The sequence below is a fragment of the Grampus griseus genome (genome assembly GCF_964374135.1).
Source record: "Grampus griseus genome assembly, chromosome: 14".
NCBI lineage: Eukaryota > Metazoa > Chordata > Mammalia > Artiodactyla > Delphinidae > Grampus > Grampus griseus.
The window spans coordinates 36,661,678-36,677,265 of NC_139008.1; positions in this window are offsets into that span (position 1 = coordinate 36,661,678).

Sequence of the window (15,588 nt, forward strand, 5' to 3'; positions counted from 1 at the left end):
TATTTTCATTATTGTCTTTCATGTTTTTATACATGGTAGAGATAGTTGCGTTATAGTCTGTGTCTGATAATCTTAGCATCTGAAATCTTTCCAGTTTTATTTCCATTGTCTATTGTTCATTGGTTGTTGCTCATGGTGCCTCGTTTCCTTGCTATTTTTCATTGTGAGTAGCCCATTTTCCTTGTGTGGGGAATCCTGTGAGATCTAGAATAAAAGTGTATTTCTCTACAGAAAATTGTTTACTACTTACCAGTCATGGGTCACTTTAAACTAAATTTTCTACTTGATTTCCCCCCACCCCAGTTGGTCCTCAAGTTCCCAGCATTGGATTATTCATGATCCTTGGTTCAAGGCACACAAACTCACCATCCCAAACAAAAAGGAAGACCCTCTGCCACCCATTTCTCTGCTTCCTCCTCTCCAGCGTAACCATCCTTAACATTCTATGAGAGGCAAATTCTCTTGGCACCCCATGGCACTCTTCTTTCCAGCACAAGCTGAAGGCATCGGCCAGCAAGCACTTGAGACCCCACGGTGGGGCAGGGGGGACTTTTCCTGGGCCAGTGTGCCCAGGGAAGTGGGAAAGGCTGGAGGAGTTAACCTCCCTCCCGATTTCCTCTCACTCCCCGGTACTTTGAGGAAAGGTGCCTTCCCACTGAGCAACTGTTTTGTAGGAATTTGGAGCCTGGAGCCATCCCCACCTCAGGGTTCTGCACAACAGACGTCCACCTCTGTAGAGTTCTTGAACATGTTTTTTTAGGCTTACTCACAGGTCTGAGATATTCTCTGATAGTGGTAAGGTGTGTGTTGGCCTGAATCTGTTGCTTGACGTTATTGAGCTGGCAGGACATGGGGTGGGGGTGTAACCACGTGGGATAATAGCCTTAGACCAACAACACACCCACTATTGTTCTTCAGATGCTTAGATTTTGAACTTTCCCGTGATAGCAGGTCCTGGTGCTTGGTGTCTGGGCTCCTGGTGTCCACCTCTTGCGCCTCGTGAAGGCGACCCCCTGAGCTGCAGAACAGAGCAGAGGGGACACGGCTCCTGGCGGGCGCTGGGGTCCAGGGCCACGGTACTCCTACTGACCTCGGGCAGGGAAGGAGAGATGCAGCAGGCCACGCCAGGTAGAACAACTGGATTTGGGGTGGGGGCAGGCTCGGGACGCCGGCTGCAAACACCAGCAACACATCGTTTCTCCCCAGGCTAATGCCTCGGCCTCCTGACCGGGCAGTGTGGGCCCAGGCTTGACGTTTCAGAGGCCTCCAGCTGGTGAAGATGGGGCTCCTGATGCACAGAGGAAGGAAAGACCTCTCCAGTCTTCGGTGCCTCGAACCTGGACTGACAGAAGTAGCTTGTTGTGAGACTCGTGGAGATGCTTTGGCTACTGGTCCTCAATGAAATTTTCTAAACCACAGTGGGTGGCATTGAGTGGGGCTGAGACACACAACTGGGGAAAAAGTAGGGCTCGTGCGGAACTTGAACGCAGAATCTGTCGCACCCTAATCAAGAACCATACCCCTAGACCAACGAGCCACTCGACCTGCATTCTTTGGCTCTCCCCTATGACGCTGTGACACCCCGGGGGTGGGACCGACAAGGCCAATGAAATGGCTCGAAGAAGAGATTCCAATTTCAGACCCACCGGGAAGTGAAGAGTTCCAGGACCCATGGGCAGGGAGAAAACCCAGCGCTCCCTGTGCCGACAAAGTAGGCAGCAGATCTTGCGCTCTCCCCAATGCGGTGGTCCCCGCCGCCTCTCCTCCGCTCTCGGACGACAAAGAGCCCCCGGCCAGGAAGGGCGGCAGGCCTTTAGTCCCCGCGCCGCTCTTCGGTTCCTTTGCTGGCCTCCTCTCAGCCGCGAGCGCGCTGGGGACCCGCGAGGCCAAAGCCGGAGAGGAGCTCCTGGCCGCGCGGGGCAGCCGGACTGCTCAAGAGCCGGCGGGGGCGCGCGAAGGGTCCTTGGGCCGCGATCGCCGGGACGCTCGCTTTGTAAAAAGTCGAACCGCCAAGTATTGGCACCCAGTAATTGCTCACCAAACCCCTGCGGAGTGCACGGAGGAAACGGCCACCACCGCCTCTACCTCCCCTCGCTGCTCCCGCTTCTACCGGCTCCGCTCCCAGCTCCCGCCACGGTGAGATCAAAACCAAGAAAGCGAGCACGTGGGGCCTCCAACCTTAGAGGCTGACTTTGAGAGTCGCTTTGTTCTACCGACTGAATCAGCCGGCCAGCTACGGTCCTGGCCTCGGATGTCCTAGGATGGCCTGGTTGGGGGGGGGGGCTTGGCCCCCTAGAGGGATGCGGGTTAGCTCACCAACCAGACCCCACACCTGGGCGGGTCACGATGCCCCTCCCAGCTCACCAAGGGGAGAAGGAGGAGGTTCCTCCGGTCCTGTTGGGCAGCAAGAGGACGCTGCCCTCAGAACAGCGAGAGCCGCGTCCAGGAGTCGGGGGTCGGGTTCTGGGGCACGCTCTGCAGTTGATATGTCCTTCCCAGATGTTCAACCATTCCCCCACCCCTCTGGATACGTCCTTCCCAGATGTTCAACCATTCCCCCACCCCTCTGGATACGTGGCGCCATTTCTTCGCTCTCTCATCTGGGAAGCCCCGGGGCCGAGCGCAGGACCCAAAACTGAAGTTCTGCCCACGGAAGCCCGGGAGTCTGTCTCTCTCTCTCTCCCTCCCTCTCCCCACCACTAAAACGCAACTTTAAGTAAGAGTAGGGCTCACCTGCGACTTGAGCAGCGACCATCCCGAGCCATAAGACGTGTACCCCTAGAGCAACCAATAATGCACTTTCCTTTGCTGTTTGCCGGAGTCATCTCCTTTGCGCTCCGATCCCACTCTCAGAGGAAGCCGTCTGCATCTCCCTGACGCCTCCACTGGTCGATCTTCCGTCTTCCGCTGAAAACGCTGAAAGGAAAAAGAAAAAGAGAGGGCGCTGCTGGGATTTGAACTCGGGAAACGAGTAGGGCTCGTCCGGGATTTGAACCCGGGACCTCTCGCACCCAAAGCGAGAATCATACCCCTAGACCAACGAGCCGCCACATCAGTCTTTTTCTTTTCTCTCTCAGCCCTTCTACAGGTGACTTATGTGAAGCTCGCCCCGATAGCTCAGTTGTTAGCTTGCGCACCTGTGAATCCGACTCAGTGGGTTCGCGGGTTCGCAGCCGCTGTCAGATTTCAGATCGAGGGTTAGATTATCTGCTCCAAGTGCGGCGGGAGCCAGAGGAAGACCGCGCAGCTGCGCCTCTCCGTTCTCGGGAGGCCCCTGAAACCACGGCTTTCCGATTACACATGGAGGCAGGAGACTCGCAGCCCTGTTCCAGGGTGAACAGCTCGCCCGCAAGCGGCCCCACTCGCGGGTATCTACTCCTGGGCCTCGTCAGGGAGGGAGGCAAAACAGACACTGGAACTACTGAACAGCCCTATATTCCTCTACTTGATCGACACCTACCTGATAGACACCTGGATCAAATTCTCCCTCAACGGAGCAGTGTCTCTGAGCGAGAGGAGGAGGAGGTTAGGTGGAATGGTTCATTGGTCCAGGGGTATGATTCTCGATTAGGTACAAGAGGGTCAAATTCCTGGAGAAGCCCAGGTTTTCACACTTTCTTGTATTTTAATTGGGGACAGTTTTTCCCGAGGAGGAAAACCCTTGTCAGCCTTAAAGAGCATTGGTTCTTGCCTTGTCCTGAGAGTCTAGAAGCTGCCATGAGAGGCCCCACCCTCTACAAAGGAGCAGACAACTCCGAGGGCAGGACCCAGCCCGGATTCCTCCGGTGAGCAGGAATTTCTGTGTTTCAGCTCACTGTGCCTCTAACAGGGCACATTTTAGTCGGGAGTGGACAGCTGGGAGCAGAAAACCAACCCACGTGGGACCGGAATCCACAATAGGCGCCAAAAGGCCCGCCCAACGTGGGGCTCGAACCCACGACCCTGAGATTAAGAGTCTCATGCTCTACCAACTGAGCTAGCCGGGCAACTGTGACCAGTTGACTACGGCCAAGTTTTCAAACTTGACTGGCTGTGGACCATTCCCAAATGACTGGATGGGGCAAGTCCCGGGGTCAGCGGGGACATGGATCCCCTCAGGGCATTCTGTGGGTCTAGACTGCCTGGAATCCTCGGCGTCTACAGGCCAGGAGCAGCTGTGCCGGGTTGGGGGTGAGGCGCCTCACTGACCAACGGACGGACGAACGGCCGGCGGCTCAGCAGCCGCCGGAAGCCCTGCGGCGTGGACAAAACTGAGGGCTGACGCGCCCGAGCTGATCCCGGGACTCGTGGCCCCACGGTCCGAAAATGACAAGGGGCCCACATAGATGCTGTTGCTGAATATCTAGGTTAAAGTCGCGTCTTGGCTCAGGAAGATGTCAGGGTCTGTTCCAGATCATGGACGTTTTCAGCTGCACGCATTGCCCTCAACCCCAACCCCAAAAGTTAGTCTGAGATCCTGGATGGCGCCGGTCGCTGAGTTGAATCCGGTCTTTCTCTGGGCCTTGACACCGCCTGAGGCCCACCTGTTGAGGCCAGGGTCCCTGCACCATCCTGAGGCCAGGGGAGGTGGGTGCGCCAGCTTGAGGTGGCTCCAGGGATGTGGGAACCCAGCCTCTTCCTCAGAGCGACGGAAAGCAGGCCTGACCCGTGGATTCCTCCTGCCCTTGAAATATTTTGCTGAACCCTGACTCTGAGTCCAGCTGGATCACCTGATGGGAGCAAGCCCTTAGGATCCAGAGCTAGGGGTTGCCAATCTAGGACAAGACTGTTCAGGTTCCTGCCCAAAGGGGTGGGGAGGAGTGTGAGGTGGGGAAGCAAGAGGGGCCCCGGGAACTGGGAGGGGCCTCAGGGAGAAAACCTGGGCTTCCACCAGCCCAGAGTTGCCCTGCTCAGGGAGGTGGCTGGGGTGGCCTGGGGTGGCCTGGGGTGGGCAGACAGGCCGGAAACTCAGGCAGGAGTCTTGAGGCACTGTTCTAAATGCTTTACCAAAAAATTAAGTAACTTAAGATCCCAACCAAATCTTTGAGACATGAGCTGCTACTATCCCCACTTTACAGATGGGTAAACTGAGGGCCTTGAGAGCCCAGGCTTGGTGGGTCCAGATCTGTGAAGTCCAGATGAGGAATAGAGGAGCTTGGTCCTGCAACCCTCCTTCAACCCTAAAGGAACTGCCCAGGATTTGTGTCCTTGACCTTCCACACTTATGGGGAGGCTCAAGACCCCAGACCACAAGCCACTTGGCCGTGGAGATTTCCCAGTTCAGGATCTCTCCAGGAAGCACAGAATTCTCCTGAAACTGAGGTTCAGGGATGGAGTCTGTGCACGGAAGTATGGATGCATGGGTCAGGGACATGGGTCAGCCCACAGTATCCCAAAGTGAGACCTGGACAACGAGGGGAGAGGGCAGGGCTCCGGCTCCAGAAACCCCTCTCTTCACTTTCTCCTGTCTCAACCCCTTTGCTCTCCATCATAACGTAAGGCACCTAGAATCAGGGCCCACCATTCCATCCACACCACAAAAGTGTCCTGAGTGCAAGGGAAGGGCTTGTCCAGGATTTGAATCCAGGGCTTCTCACTCCTAAAGCTAGACATATACCCCTAGAAATCCATCAAGGTCAGTTACTTCCCCTGCCTCTCTTCCTTCCTTGGAAGTGGTGTTGCTCCCTGTTAGGTGGGGACTGTATTGTCCATTCTTCTGACAACCATTGGCTGAGCCAGGCCTTGAGCTGAGGCTGGGGATACACTGAGTACCAACTTGCCCACAGAACCAGTGACGGTAGGACTGTGAATGGCAACAGGGTCTCCTGGATGCTGGGAGGAATCCCTGGAGAGAAGCATCTCAGGGCTGGGGCAGGGAAGGTGGGTGCAGCAGGTGTGGGGCTGCCTGCATTTGAGAGGGGAGGGTAGAAATTGGCCCCTAAAATAAGAGAGAATCTGGCCCCTGATGCTGGGGTCAGGTTTTATTTTAAACATGTCTATTCCTTATTCCTATACTATCCTCTCTGTCACCTGGGCTCCCAGCCTCCTCTGTCCACCCGTGCAGGGGCCAGGGTGTTGCACAGGGCTCCCCAGGGGGGCCCAGCTCTCTCCTGTGGGTCTGAACAGAGCATGTCTGGAAAAGGCCAGGAGGCCACATCTTGGGGTGTCCTATGGGTTATTTTATTTTGTGGATTCCAGGTTGTTCTGGTCTCCACAATGAGATAGTAATATTTACTCATGCTGGGAGCCCAAGAGTATCTGGGTGCAGGCCTCAGTTAAACCCAAAAGTCCAGAGCCGTAAAAGACAGGTCCAAGGTGTGGTACAGACCACATCCCTGAGATAAGAGCCTCAGTTCAGCAACCCACCCTACATCCACAGTGGCAGCAGCCTTAGGGGGTTAAGGGGGTGTTTTAAGAGGAAGGCAGAGCCTGGTGCCCTGGAGGCAGGTAGACCAGGGAGGGTCCTCAGCTCCTTCCACCTAATTCCCATGCCTTGGGAGCCTCCAGAGACCAGGATACAGGTGTGGGTCCCTACCAGGCTTCAGGCTCTGGCCCAGGGTGGTCGGGAGGAGCAGACTGGTTGAGTTCCTTGGGCTCTGGGGTCAGGGCTGCTCTGAGGCCCTTTGCTTGCAGAGACAGAGGCAGCAGTGGAGGAGGCTGAGGGTGGTTTGAAATCCAAGCCTGTTCCTCTGCTAGGAGCAGGAGTGTGACCACAGATCCTCAGTCAAAGGGCAATGGGATGTTAGGACCCTGCCTCCTGGATGGGTGTCCCCGTCGACCTGGCCTCTTTTCCTCCCGATCCCCAGGTTTGGATGCTTTCCCCTCCAGCACCCTCACTTGGAGCATTCCCTGCGGTAAGACAACCCTACCACCCACCCATAGAGAGGAGTAGAATGTGAGTCTCCTTTAGTGTGAAGATGTAGGGGGCCCTATCGACCCACACAAGCCAACTCAAGGGTATGAGTGAGGCAGGGAGACCCCAGGCAGTAGAGGAGCAGATGCAAGTAGAGCAGTAGAGGGCAGTGCAAGTGCAGGTGGGGCCCAGGTGACTGGCTACTCCTACCCTTTTTCTTCCCATCCTTTAAGTCCCACAGGCGAGTACAGGCGCCGAATCCTGGAGCTCAGACTCCCACTCGTGGCCCAAGTTCCAGCGCCGCAGAGGAATGTCGGGGTCCCATCCCTGGACAGTGGCCCACTCACCGGAGCCTCCGCCGCAGACAAACCGGGTCCCCTTTGTCGCGTGCTCCGGTGGGGTGGTTTGAGGTCTGAGGTCGCTGAGTCCACAGTCTGGATGCCCGGAATCCGAGGAGCTGCGACCTCCTCTCTCTTCCTGAGCATGATCCCGGGGCCAGGTCCTGGGTCCGAGCCTCAAGGGCGTCGTCGTGGGACAAGGTGCCACGCCGGTCCGAGGACGAGTGCAGAGGTTCCGAGCTCTCCCCGCACCCCCACCTCGGTCCTTGTCCACAAGTCCCAGGGTCCTTCCCAACAGGGTCCCGCGGTCCCCCCTTGCCTCGCCTCCAGGTGAGACGAGCGGAGGGTGAGGGACACTTACTCCAGCTGGAAAAATCCGAAGCGACCGCCTCCCCTGTGCTGGGCACTAAAAAGGGGAGACCTGGTGAAGCTCCTCCTCCTGGAGGGGGCTTCGGAGCCTTCCCGGTTTGCCCCACCTGAAACAGACAGGGTCTGAAAACTCCCCCAAGGCTAGCACCATACCCTTAAACCAAAATGCCAGAACGAAGATGCGGGCTCTCGGTACTCGGTCACCCTGGCTCCCCCATCTGGGGCAGAGGCGGGATTCTCCGCTCCAGGGGAGGGAACCTGGGGGAAGTTTCGGTCCCGATACCTCCAAAGGGAGGGTGAAGTTAGGCTCGGTGTTCTGGGGTCCGGGGTCCAGTCCCGGAGATGCACACGCAGGGCGGCTTCCACCAACGGCCCGGCTCCCTCCTCCATCCCCACCAGGCGCGGCGGGGACTTGAGCGGCCGATGAGCTGGGGAGGCCCCAGGACCCAACGGGGCCGGGCCCGGGGGTGTCCAAGATGGGCCCTAAATAAAGCAACCAGCACAGCAAAATGCTGGAACAGACATCGGGCGCCGGAAGAGTGGAAGGGGGCGGGACCTGGACGGGAAGCCAGCTACCAGGTAGTGCGCCCCGGTGGCCTAATGGAGAAGGCACTGGCCTCCTAAGCCAGGGATTGTGGGTTCGAGTCCCACCCGGGGTATTCACTCACAATTTTGGCATTGCTATGCTGGGGTGGCTTCTGTTGGCAAAAACTGTTGTCAGCCACATCTCTGAGAGCTGCACCTTCTAGGACCCCCGAGGTTAGGGGACGGGTGTTTCTTTACACCCTTGAAGGTGAGGAAAGAAGGGAGCTGGGGCCACCTGGGGCTGAACCCACTGAGGCTAGCTGGGGGGTGAGGGGCATCTCACAGAGGTGCAATATCTTTAAAGTTCTGATATGTATTTTTAAACTATCTATCTAGAATGTTTACATTTAAAAATCAATGTACATCTTATAGACTAAGAAACGACCATATGATCACCTCAATACATGCAGTAAAGGCATTTGATAACTCCAACCTCCATTCCTGATTTAAAAAAAACTCTCAGCAAACTGATGTTGAGGGGTAGGAGAGAGAGCGAGGAGCTATGAGAAAACTTTTGAGGATGATGAATATGTTCATTATCTTGACTGTAGTGACGGTTTGGGTGTACACAAATGTCAAAACATATAAAATTGTGCACTTTAAATGTATACAATTTATTATATATCAAAACTTTAAAAAATTGAAGTATAATTGATGTACAATATTATATAAGTTACAGGTGTACAATATAGTGATTCACAATTTTAATGCCGCAGAGCAACTAAGCCCGTGGGCCACAACTACTGAGCCTGCGCTCTAGAGCCCACGAGCCGCAACTACTGAACCAGCACACCTAGAGCCCATGCTCCACAACAAGAGAAGCCACCGCAATAAGAAGCCCGCGCACCACAACATAGAGTAGCCCCCGACTAGCTGCAACTAGAGAAAGCCTACGTGCAGCAACGAAGACCCAAAAATAAATTTAAAAAAAATTTTAAAGGTTATACTCCATTCATAGTTACTATAAAAATTGGCTATATTCCCTGTGATGTACAATATAGCCTTGTGGCTTATTTTGTACATAATAGTTTCTACCTACTAACTCCTTGCACTTGTGATGCCCCTCCCCCCTGCCCTCTCCCCACGGGTAATCACTAGTTTGTTCTCTATATCTGTGAGTCTGAATAAAACTTTTTTTAATGACCACAAAATTATTTGACACTCTTTCCACTGAGAAGTGGCATCTGTGTCTCTTCTCCCTGAGCCTCAGTGGGCTGTGACTTCTTCATACAATAATGTATGGCAGAAGTTACACTGTAGAACCTCCAAGGTTCTACATGAAGGGGGATGCAACTTCCATCTTGTTCAGTAGAACACATACATGGGGTTCCATGTTGCCAGGTAAGAAATTCAATTAGCCTGAATCTTCCATGCTGTGAGAAAGCCCAAGCCACATGGAGAGGTCATGTGCAGATGTTCCATTCCACAGCACCAGCTGAGCTCAGTCTTTGATTCATCTCAGTTCATATGACAGCTGTGTTGTTAAAGGAGCCTCCAGATGTTTCTAGACTTCAAGTCTTTGCAGCCAGGCCCCAAATTTAACAGACACAAGTTATACCTGCTCTTCCCTGTTGAATTCCTGACCCACAGAATCAATGAGCATAATAAAATATTGCTTTATGCCACTACATTTGAGAGTGTTACATAGCAATAATAACTGACAAATAATAACTATTAAACTAAAAGATGGCAAACATATTTAATGGAAGAATTTTGAAAGCTTCTCACTATGAATTCTGGAACAAAACAAGAAGGCCTCCTATCACATTTCAATTTAACATCTTATTAGAGGTCTTAGTGCAATCAGGCAAGAAAAGTAGTTAAAAGGTATAAGTAAGGATTGGAAATAATTAAACAATACTGCCATGATTCACAAAGGACATGCCTGAATAGGTAGAAAATCCTACAGATTAAAAATAATAAAAAAATAATGAGTTTTGTAATGTAACTGAATCTAAGATTAATATACAAAAATGTATTTTTATGTAACTGCAAAACATAGAAAATTATATTCAAAGTGGTATAATTTACAATAGCATCCACAAAATCAAATACCTAGCAAAAATTCTAATGAAAGATGCGCCAGACCTATTTCAGAAAAATATAAAACACTATTATGATCAATTAAAGAAGACCTTGATAAATGAAGAGATACATCATGTTCATGAGTTGAAAGACATTATTGTAATGATATCAAATCACCCCCAACTGACCTACAGAATCAATGTTAGACCAATCAAAATCCCAATCACTATTTTTGTATAAATTGACAAGCTGATTCTAACACTTATATGAAAGTGCAAATGACCAACAATAACAAAAACAAATTTCGGAGATTTACACTCCTGAATACCAAGATTTATTATGAACCGAAGTTATTTTGGTCACAAGGGTAAACAGATCATGGAACAAAGCAGCGCAGTATTAGAATCACACGTACTCAGATTCTTGATTTGTGAAAGTTTGCACTACAAAGCAGTGGGGGAAAGGACAGTCTTTTAAATAAATTGTTCTGAACCAAAACTGTCCCCCTTTAACAGATGGTGAAATTACGGCCTACAGGGCTAAATGTCTTGAGTCCAGAGCCTGGGTTGGGAGGAATGCGACCCCCCCCTCCCCCCGCTACAGGGTCTAAAACAGAAGGGAATGTTTTTACAACTACGGATTCGGTCAGCATTTGGACCTGGGACCTCTGTCCCCAACAACAAAAGTCATGTCTCTAGCCCAGCGCAGTCCATTGTTGAAGGCCACAAAAACGAGCCACATCTGTCATTTAAACTCATCTAGCAGCAGATCTTTTTTTTTTTTTTGCAGTACGCGGGCCTCTCGCCGTTGCGGCCTCTCCCGTTGCGGAGCACAGGCTCCGGATGCGCAGGCTCAGCGGCCACGGCCCACGGGCCCAGCCGCTCCGCGGCACGTGGGATCCTCCCGGACCGGGGCATGAACCCGTGTCCCCTGCATCGACAGGCGGACTCCCAACCACCAGCAGATCTTTTTTTAAGTCTTTAAGTTTAATTTAATTTTATTTCTTTGGCCTCACCACACAGCTTGCAGGATCTTAATTCTCGGATCAGGGATCGAACCAGGGGCTCCGGCATTGAGAGCGCGGAGTCCTAACCACTGGACTGCCAGGGAATTCCCACAGATTTAAAAAATACAAGTAAAAAGGTAAAATTAAGTGTAATGTATTTTAATTAACCCAATATATCCAAAGTATCATTTCAACACATACTCAGACTTCTTACTTTTTTTGAACAAAGCCTTCAAAAGCCAATGCGTATTTTTACACTTAAAGCAGCAATCTCAGTCGGACCAGCCGGAGGAAACCAGTGTCCAGCCGGGGAAGAGCTGCCCTGATCGAAGAACACAACGAAGCTGCTTTTGGGGACTGGGGAGTTCAAGGGCTGCCTGGACCTCTGCGGTTAGGTTCCCCGGGCTGGGGAGGAGGGGAGGGACGCGGGGGCGCGGGGGCCCGGGTCAGCAGGGGTGGGCCTGGAGCAGAGCGCAATACGCATGGCCGGATGAGTCTCTAGGCTCGGTCTCTCATCCCCGAGCTTTAAAAGTGAAAAATCGGGACACACAACTTGAGCTCGTCCGGGATTTGAACCCGGGACCTCTCGCACCCGAAGCGAGAATCATACCCCTAGACCAACGAGCCTCCCTAGTGAACCATCTTCCAGTGCTTCCTTCACAACTATTCCCACCGCCCCGCGACTAGGGTTTATCCCGAAGTGGACTGGGAGGAGCACTGGAATCACAGCGGGGAGACCCAGGAAACCCAGACCGGCAGGGGCAGAAAGAAGGGTCCGCTAAGCCCGGACAGGGCCGAGGAGATCGATTCCTGGACCACAACAGGGGATAGATTCTTGCCCCAGGGGAGTGAAGAGCAGAAATGTGGGGGTGGGGGAAGGGCGGGGACGGGAGGCTTGGGTGACCCGGAGAGCACCTTACTCTCCAGGGGAACCCGAGCCTCAGGCTGACAGCCGTGGGGCTGTGGATTGTGGCTGGGGAGCAGGCAGGAGGCAGGGGACCGGCATCAAGTAGGCCCTGGTCCTACGGTGGGGCCCCTGCCCTAGAATCTCTAGGGGAGGAGGAACAGGGGGGAAGGAGGGGAAGGTTCCGCTTTTTGCGCCGGGCTCCAGGGCTGCCAGCCTGCGGCTAGGAGAAGAGAGCTCCGATGATAGAGGATTCTGGCTCTCCCTGTCGATCCCCAAAGTGCCGCAGGGTGGACGACGACCACCTTGGGAGCCTCCTGTGGTTCGGGCAAATCCTTTCCGCAGGAAAAGTAAGGCAGAGTGTGGTAAACAGTGGCTGGCTCGTTTGAATAATTCAGTGGGTTTTAGGGTGTAGGGGCTGTCCCTAGGGGTCTAATATCTGGCCCTGGGTGATTTGGGGAAGGGGAAATATTGGCCTGGTGTGTGAAAGTTAGATAAGGAGTTGGGTCAGGGTGTGGACTGGAAATTGGTTGGTTTGCAAACTGTCTACTTTCTCTAGAATTAGCTGACCCTGGGGTTGGCAGTCTCTTCCTAGCCAGCAGGCCCCTCCAAGAGGTCAAACAATCATTAAAAAAAAAAAAAGACCACACAGGTGTCTTCACCCACTTCACCCTGTCTATCCATCCTTCACCAAGCAAAGGTCCCATGCCTTCTCCGGAGCTCCACGATGGTCTGTAACCCTAGCTCAGGCAATGGTGTGTCGAGGTCCTGGAATTTGTCCAAGGGTCTTGTGATTGGTCTGGCTGGGATTCCGTGAATGCTTGCTTTACAGGAGAGAATCTGAACTCCCTCACTCCAGCTTGGCAAAAGTTGGGCCCAGCGTGGGGCTTGAACCCACAACCCTAAGATTAAGAGTCTCATGCTCTACCGACTGAGCTAGCCAAGCAAGGACAAGAACAATCTTTGACGCCCAGCTTCTCAGAGTCCCAAAGGCAGGTCCTGCAAAAAATGGCAAAGGTGCAGCCGTCCCCGGAGTCGACCTTCTGGAGGCCGGACACAGTCCTTGACTGGGACTCTGGACATCCAAACCCGGCACCACGCCCCCACCCTGCCCCCCATTCTCAGCCAGCTGTCAGCGGACAGGGAATCTTTCACCTGGTGTTAAAGTGGAATTTTTGGCGTGGGGCCATTAGCCACAGCCCTGGGTCGGGGTCATTCAGGGTGGTCCTTGGGGGGTGAGGATGGGGGCAAGGAACAGCCTCTCTCGAGGATCAGGGGAGCCTGGGTTGACACTCCCTCTGCTTGCATAAACCCAGATCCTAACTCAGTACTGAGCCCCTGCCTATTTATGGCTCCAATTCTTTTAAAATGACCCAGAGAATCAGCCCCCTCCCACTCCTCTGCGGATCTATGTGCAGGGCCACAGAGAGGCCCACGAAGTCCCAGAGGGGAGGGCTCGTTGGCCAGTTCTGTTTGCCCCGTTGTAGAGTCCTCGCCTCTGTGACTCCACGGAGCCACAGCCTGCCCAAGACCACCAATGTCTTGGGAATATAATGGAAAAATCCGAACCTCTCCTGGGTCCCACCCACAATGGTTCATCTGTCCAGAAGGTCCCTGGGGCAGGGGCACATCGTTTACCATTCCTGCTCAGCTAGGAAAACCGATCCTGGGTGGGATTCTCTTCCTGACCTCCCACTACTTCCCCACAAAGTCTCAGACTCTAGAAAAGCTGCCGCTACTGAAAAGTCAGAAGAGCTAGACTGAATGAGGAGCCTCTTACCCCCTCCCAGCCCCCCACAGTGCCAAGGATGACAGCCCAGCCTTAGCAAATTAACCAGAACACCCTCATCACAGCCTCGGGGATCTGTAGGAGGAGCTAAGTTATGCCAATGTCCAAAGCTGGAGCTCCATTTGCCCCAAACCCGGGCAACAGAAACCTTCTCCAAGACCCAACACGCAGTCCCTGCTCCGGGTGGAGCTGGGGCTCACAATCTCTGGCTTAAAAGGCCTGCAAGACCCCATTTGGCCATGGGCCTTCCCCCCACAACAAGGCTGTGTGGTTCCCCTCCTTCCACCCTCCGACCCTGCAGCAGCCCCTCTTCCAACGTGCACTCCAGTCAACCCCACCCACTCTGCCCTTCCCCCATCTCCCCCTCCTCACTCTGCCCCTGTGTCAGGACTTGAACCAGCCTCCCTGCCCCAGCCCGTGACCCCTCCCTTCCAGGTGTGTGCCTCTCCGTGCTCAAAGATCACGGCCTCTCCAGGTGGGGCTGGTCCCCACAAATCTTGTCCCTGCAGAGTTCTCAGCGCGGGGCCTGGTTAAGGATCCGGCGCAGGGGGTTTGTGGGATGAATGCAGAACGGAGCCAGAATGCTCGGTGGAGAGCAGGGTCACCGAGGTCGCAGGAGCAAGAGGGACACGCGAGGGTAGTATCTCAGGTGTGAGAAAGCCCATCGGGATCTAGGCATGAGCTCTTCTGAACATTTTAGTGCTGGCGCTGGGATGCACAGGGAAGAGCGGGCTGGGGACCCTCTGCAGAGCTCTGGAGAGGACAGATCCTCCGGGGCTGGGAGAGGTGGGGGCTGTGGACAAGGCCACCAGCTCAGGGATGGAGGCTCCTACGGGAGGGCCCCGGGAAAGGCCCCGGCCACACTAACTGGTCCTCTGAGGTGACCGGTGCGCCTGGTCCCTAAGCCTCACGAGACGCACATTTCTCTGAATCCCAATTTGCTTCCAGTGGAGGAGAGCGACAGCTGCGTCGCACGTGGGCTCGTCAGGACGGAGGAATCCAGGCACCATGCCTCTAGCTCTGTCCCGAGCCTTGGGCTGTAGAGAGAAGAAAGGACCCTCAAGTTTCCCTGCCGTGGAGGCATCAGTCTTCTGGGCGTGGAGACGCCAGCCGAGCCCAGGACTAGGAGAGGCACAAGGGAGTCCCGGACCCGCAGAGCGTCAGCCTCCGAGACCTGGTGCTCACAGGGGCGGCGACACTGCGCTATCCTCTTCTCGAGGGCTGAGAGCTGAACTTATCCGAGCTCAATACGGGGGCCGCTCGGAATGGGGAAAACGGGGACCTGAGGCTGCACAGGGAAATGGTGTGAAGATAAGCTGGAATAGGCAGTCAGAAGTTCAGGTCTACTGTGGCTCGTTGGTCTAGGGGTATGATTCTCGCTTAGGGTGCGAGAGGTCCCGGGTTCAAATCCCGGACGAGCCCATTCTCTTTTCTTTTTAACCCAAGAACTCCCAGGGTACCCAACCCAGGGACTCCTGCGGGAACAAAATATGGCTCTGAGGGCCCGTCGACCTCCACCGCCCACATCCAGCCCGCCAGCCTGATCGGAAGGGCCAGAAGCCCTGAATCTGAGTCCTGAATTTGGGCTCCATATTAGTTTAGGGAGTGGGAGGTAAGGAGAGAGATCTGCACGCACAGCCGGAGGCCACAGCCTCAGCTTGGGACACCTCGCCCTCCGCCCATCCCGCTGAGGCTCAACACTCCCAGGTGGTTTTCCCCTCTGGCCGCCAGAGGGAGCGC